Raw genomic sequence first — 5,952 nt, 5'->3', positions numbered from 1 at the left:
TTCTTTGAAACGTCACTGAAGTTAATGATTTATCTAGCGATTTATGTGGCGAATTCACCATTTCCTTCAAGACAGTACTCCGAATCGACCTGCTTTTAGCCACGCTTGACTTCTGACGGCATCAAGTCTATACATTGCGGCGGGGTAGTCTATACAAATGTGTAGGTGTGAAAATATGGCTTGGATTTCGAGGTGGACAAAATCCGCCCATGCACTACAGCTTCACCTATCGTATCAACTTCACGTGTCAAGCTTGAGCTTCTAGGCACTATTGACATTCTACTGAAGCAGCCAAAGCCAAACTGAACGTCAAGCATAACTCCTTTCAATCATCACTACGTGAAACCTTTCGTTGTCTCCTATTTTGTATTACTTATTGTCTTCATCTTCTGCAGACCCTTGTTATCATACAACAACGCTGTACTCGGCTCGAAGAGCGAAAGACACAGTGAATTCAGGGCGCTTAGCTTGCAAGTGGCACTGGTTAAAAAATGGCCGGCTGCGGGTTTCTTAAATTTGGCTTTTTGTCCAAAAACTAATGAATCTTCAATAATTAGCGGTTTTGCACTGAGACCAGAGCATTGCGAAAGTATTGAGGCCAAATTACCGAAAACACTTAAGCAAAGCTGTTGCCGCTGCCACTTCTCGTGTTCGGATCTCGTATTAATGGGCTGCTTCCAGGCGCCGCATTCTATGAGTGTAATCTGTGTCGAAAAGGGTTATATTACGCTCTTCCGCAACAGCCTGCTCTTTGAAGCAGCTCGCAGATGTCTGTGGTGAGAGCCCAGGACGTGACCACCGGGAGAGATGAGGGACACAGAGGGCGAGTCAGGAGAGATGAGGGGTCCAGAGAATGAGTCTCGAGTAATACCATATCTAAAATCAGGGACACCACATGACAACATGGAAACAGTAGCAGCGTTAGACCAATGGCAGTACATGGAAAGAGAAACTTGGAATAAAACGATAAGAAAAAGAGGCGAAAAAGAGTTTCGTGAATGTAGGCGGCGCAATTGCCTGTCCCGCGTGAAACGTGTCCTAAAACGTCGAGTTTTGACACTTTATCAGTCTCCTTCATGACATTGCTTGACCAGTACCTCCTACTGGCATTGAAGCAAAATTTCAGTTATTGTCAGCATGAAACACTCCGATGTAGCCGTACCAAAAAACCAGAGCCTAAGGGCCTTCTTGCTTATTTCAGGTGTAATTAGCCCACACGCAGCAGCGTTTCAACACCACCGCAGCGCTGCATTTCCCTTACATGTCGTGAGAGCTTTGCGAGTCGGTTCGCTGATCGGTCACGGAGACCACTGCACCGCTGACATGGCCTGTCACACAAATATTTGCCCTTGCACGCTAGCATTACAAAGACAGGGATGTAATCTTGGTACCAAGCTCGAAATGCATGAAAACCAGGATTAACAAGGGCGAACCTCATGGAATGTCGTCGGCTGTATCAGAAACGTTGCTGCCGAAGTGTTTTGTTTCGTAACTTGGTACTAATCCTAATTTTACGATCATTACGTTACGTTTGCGCTCATTTATTATTTGTTCCTGTGGAACCAAAGTCGCAACATAACATGACGATTAGGCTCATACTGACGAAACAAAAACGCCTCCAAAGCAAAATTTGCCCTGTTGTTTTGACAGAACTGACGACAAACAGTTTGTTTCGCCCTGCTTATCATGTTTTTTTTGCGCATTTCAGATTAGGCATCGAATTTGTTTCTGTCTAATAATGTCACCGTGTAAACATTGTAAAAATTGCTCCTGTGAACTTTGTACCATGCCCGCCAATTTCCACTTGGTAAAAACAAATAAAAATAACAGCAAAAACACCTTTGTCGGACCTTGTTCGTCAGGCCCTGCTCCTTTCTACGCGTCATACGCGTCAGGTCGTTCAGCTGCATCGCCCGTCTCATGCCGGGCCTTGCTAGTTTGCTGAGTGGAAGACTGTATTAGCACATGCCATCGCGTTCCTTCAATATTTCCATCTGGATCGCTTTGCCAAATCTTCATTTTTCCACAAACCTTGTGTCTCCTATCAGAGCCTGGCCCGGGAGAGTCGCACACTCTGACGAGTGGAATCATATGGCCTTGATTTATAACGGGGCTATCACTTTTCAGCGAAGCCACCCGCACCGTTATTGGACAGCGAAACGGTGCCGGCGGCCGGCCCGGCGCTGCTGACCCAGATAGTGCCTGCGGCCATCCACCACTGACCTAGTATCCCACGAGTCAACCGACCTTGACACGGTCATGGCAGATGGCGTGTAAATAGAACGTCGACGACACGCGGCGATGAGAACGTTTCCATGTCTTCCAGTCTTCCAGCAATGTCGCATTGTAGACGTGTGCCTGGTCATATAGTGAGGAGGACGTTTTCATGTCTCCTAGTCTTCCAGCAATGTCGCATTGTAGACGTGTGCCTTACCATATAATGAGCGGATTGGGAGGTATCTAATGACCATAATTATGCAAACAAGTCAAGTGCGGTGGCTCATTGTTCAGTCGTGTATTGACCTATTACGTTTTTGATGAGCATTCATGTTTTGGATGAACATTTCATGAGCATTTGGGATTATCGTGAGATGATGATACGGACTAACATAACTCGAATCTTGCTGGGACCCGAATCCTGAATACTGGTTTTTCGCACCCTAAGGTTCAGGATTCCGAGTCTAAGGAACACAGCCGAACCCTGAAAACCATCAATGTATAAGTAACTAAATAACTAAAAGATGTGTTAGGCTCGAATTCTCTCCAGATAAACCAATATAACTCGCATATGTCGATGTCGCATCTGAGTGGTTCGCCCGTCCCACGCCTTCTGACATTATAAGTTATATTATATTAGTTATATGTTTATAAGTTATATCATATTTCCAACGGACTGATAAGATTGCTCGCCTCACTCCAGCACCACCACGCATTGTTGTTTTCTGTGGGGCCAAAGTAACCGACCGGTCAGCTTCAGTTTTAAGGCTCGGAGTGTAAAAAGTGTTTTATTTTTGGCGTATATGAATTTGCCAATATGATATGCTTCTAAACTGTTTGTAAAAAGTGTTTCATAATCATGGTCACTTCATGATCTCGTGCACTAACACCCGTACCAAGCAATTCATGGCCTACATAAGTATCAGATGCCCTCTCTAAGGTGTACCTGACTGCACTTGCATGCATAATATCTAGGTAAGGTGAAAACATGTACAAACGTTATACAAGTCACAACAAGCGTAGCGTTACACTGCGACTGCACGTGGGGCCCTGCACGTGGTGCACTTCGCTCGGCAGCTGGCCGCTAATGCGAACCGTTTGCTCTCTCTCGACCCCATCACTGCTCAGAAAATGCGCTGCGCGGCCAAAGGCTCGAAGGACCTATGGCTTTGTGCCCACTCCAGCTATCTGACAGTGGTTATGAATGGCTAGTGATGCGGCTGAAAGAGCATCATGCTCTGCCTGCTCATCTTTATTAATTACCGGAAATGGTGAATTATATTTTGACTAACAATGTCGACCGGAATGCTAGCCTTTAAAATAATTTTGTTGGCAACCTGGCACGACGTTTTTATTCCATGCGCAGGTTTCGAGAGAAGCAATCGTTTCATGACTGGTGACTGCTGTCAGGACGCTGCGCACGGCGACCAAAAAAGCGGGGGAAACGAAACAGCGTCTTTAAAAAAGTTCAAACGCTTTCATTATCCCCTTAAGGCTCTGACTAATCGGACGGTTGGCCCTTCCCATTCCAGTGGATCTACCTATGCATCTATCTTTGGTATATCTACGACACGTTAACGCAGGGCTGTCGTTTTGTGAAATATTTTCAATCCCTCGGCCTCCGAAAAACACAAAGACTGAAGCAAAACTAAGCAAGATGATGACACTTAATTCCTTGATGCAATAACCTGCAATCTGGAATATTACCTGATAAGTCGTGTGTTGTCATTACGATTCGCCACAGATTGCCTTGAGCAGATTACCAGTTCAGAATCTCATCAACACAGATGCATAAAAATCCTGTGTTAACTACCACTCCTTAGTCATTCCTAGGTAAACTGTAAGCGTTCTTGTGAATTTCCAACGCCATTGCATCACCAATTGAACAAGGAGCCAAAAACTCGTTCACTAACGCATGTAAGCCCTTACATCCTTACTTTGACATGTGCATGTAATCCTTAAATACAGTTACTAGGGAATTATTATTTACTCAAAACACGGCATAATTCCACTTATTGCGGCTGTAACGTGTTGTTCCCGAGCGTGCGAGGCCTTTCACACATTCACACCGTTAGTTGCATGACATGCGACATGAATGAACCGAATTCGCCGGTATCATAACTCATAAAAACCCATAGTGTGCATTCGTTAGCCGAAATATATTTAGGTACTCGTAATTTGAAGCAGGGGCGTACGCGCATGGTAGCCTTCGGATGCACCACTTACCAAATGCAGGACAATTATTAATAATTGCATAATGTTAACAGATAAAACTCCGGGCAGACTCGTGAAAATGCTACGGAAAATATGCCATTCTACACGACACGCAAGATATTGTGTACCCCTGCGGCACGCTTAACCACTTTTCAGCAAATTTTAAAAAATCTGCCTCGCTCCAATGCAAAATCCTGCTTACGTTCTTCTCGGCACGTTCCTACGTTTTTCCGTTCCTCTCAACCGCGACCAGGTGCTCGATACATTAACGATGGGTCACCTGCTGCATTACTGCATCAAAAACGAAGGCTGGTCTCTGCCACCAGAGGCCAATCCGTCTCGGATATTTACTTACCGACCGGGAGCGCCCCAGATCCGATGGCGGAGCCGCGGCGGAAGGGCTGCGCGACCTTGACACAGTGACCGCTGCTACGCATCTCCGAGCCCTGACCTGGATCGCCGGCTCATCACGCAACACGACGAAGGCTGGTCCCTTGGGACCGGCCTGCCTCCGCCGGGAGAGAACAGACACGGACAGGAGGCGGTTGGACGCGCCTCGCAGAATGTCCGAACCCCCGAGCTCCAGTCTCGTACCTGCGCAGTATACAAAGCTCAATGTGCACACAGTACGGAGCTCAGTATACAGAGCTCAATGTAGTCTTACACACGGAGCTCCAGAGCACCACTCTCACCTGTGATCAAACTCAGCTCCAGGAGTGAGCATCCCGCGGCCACACTTCCCCGGCCTCCACCATGGGTGCCCTCCCCACTACGTTATATGGCGCATGACCACTATGTCTGCTCCTCCGGTCGGAAGACAGGCGTGTATGTACACTTGCGTACACCTGGGAGAGCTGCGATGCGGGCAGGCATTCGGGTCACCGCTGGTGGACTTCCGTCGGCGAATGTCACGAAAGACATCCACCTTGGCGCGCGGTGGGCTCGCTCTCCCTTTGCGTGGCTTTTGGTGACCGTCTTCAGTGAACAAATTGTATGGGGTGCGTCAGCCTAATTTTCACGTGGTATCATTCAATCTGAACTTGCTTTCAAATCTGGCTTTCAACGATCATGGCGACACATTTACAGCAGGCTGAACAACGTTTCACAAATCCTGTTTTGAAAAAATCTGGGCTTTCTTCCGAGTCCCAATTTTGGGGGTCATGGAAACACCCGCTTTAAAGACGAGACTAAGATTGCCCCAATTCAAGTTTTGTGCAATACTTTGTGACGAAATCCAGATATGCTAACAATTGGGAATATGCTGTCCGACTTTTTGACCTTGTGGGGGTATAAGATGATGCAAGCAACGCTGTTTAAACTCTTTAAACATCACACAGCACCGACCACGCCACTTCGCTGCGCCATCCATGCACCCAACCCCAACCTCAGGAGTCACCTATTCCATCTCCTTCGAATCAACACCAATAAAAAGCACGTATATAGTTTTGCCAGCATTTCTGTTACTGGTGACCTCTGGACTCCATGCTCATCTTTAAAAACTGCATGCAACTTTGCGGAGCA

This window comes from Pollicipes pollicipes, unplaced genomic scaffold (assembly GCF_011947565.3).
Source record: "Pollicipes pollicipes isolate AB1234 unplaced genomic scaffold, Ppol_2.1 Scaffold_3087;HRSCAF=3621_pilon_pilon_pilon, whole genome shotgun sequence".
Taxonomy (NCBI): domain Eukaryota; kingdom Metazoa; phylum Arthropoda; class Thecostraca; order Pollicipedomorpha; family Pollicipedidae; genus Pollicipes; species Pollicipes pollicipes.
Note: the sequence above shows the minus strand (reverse complement) of the source record.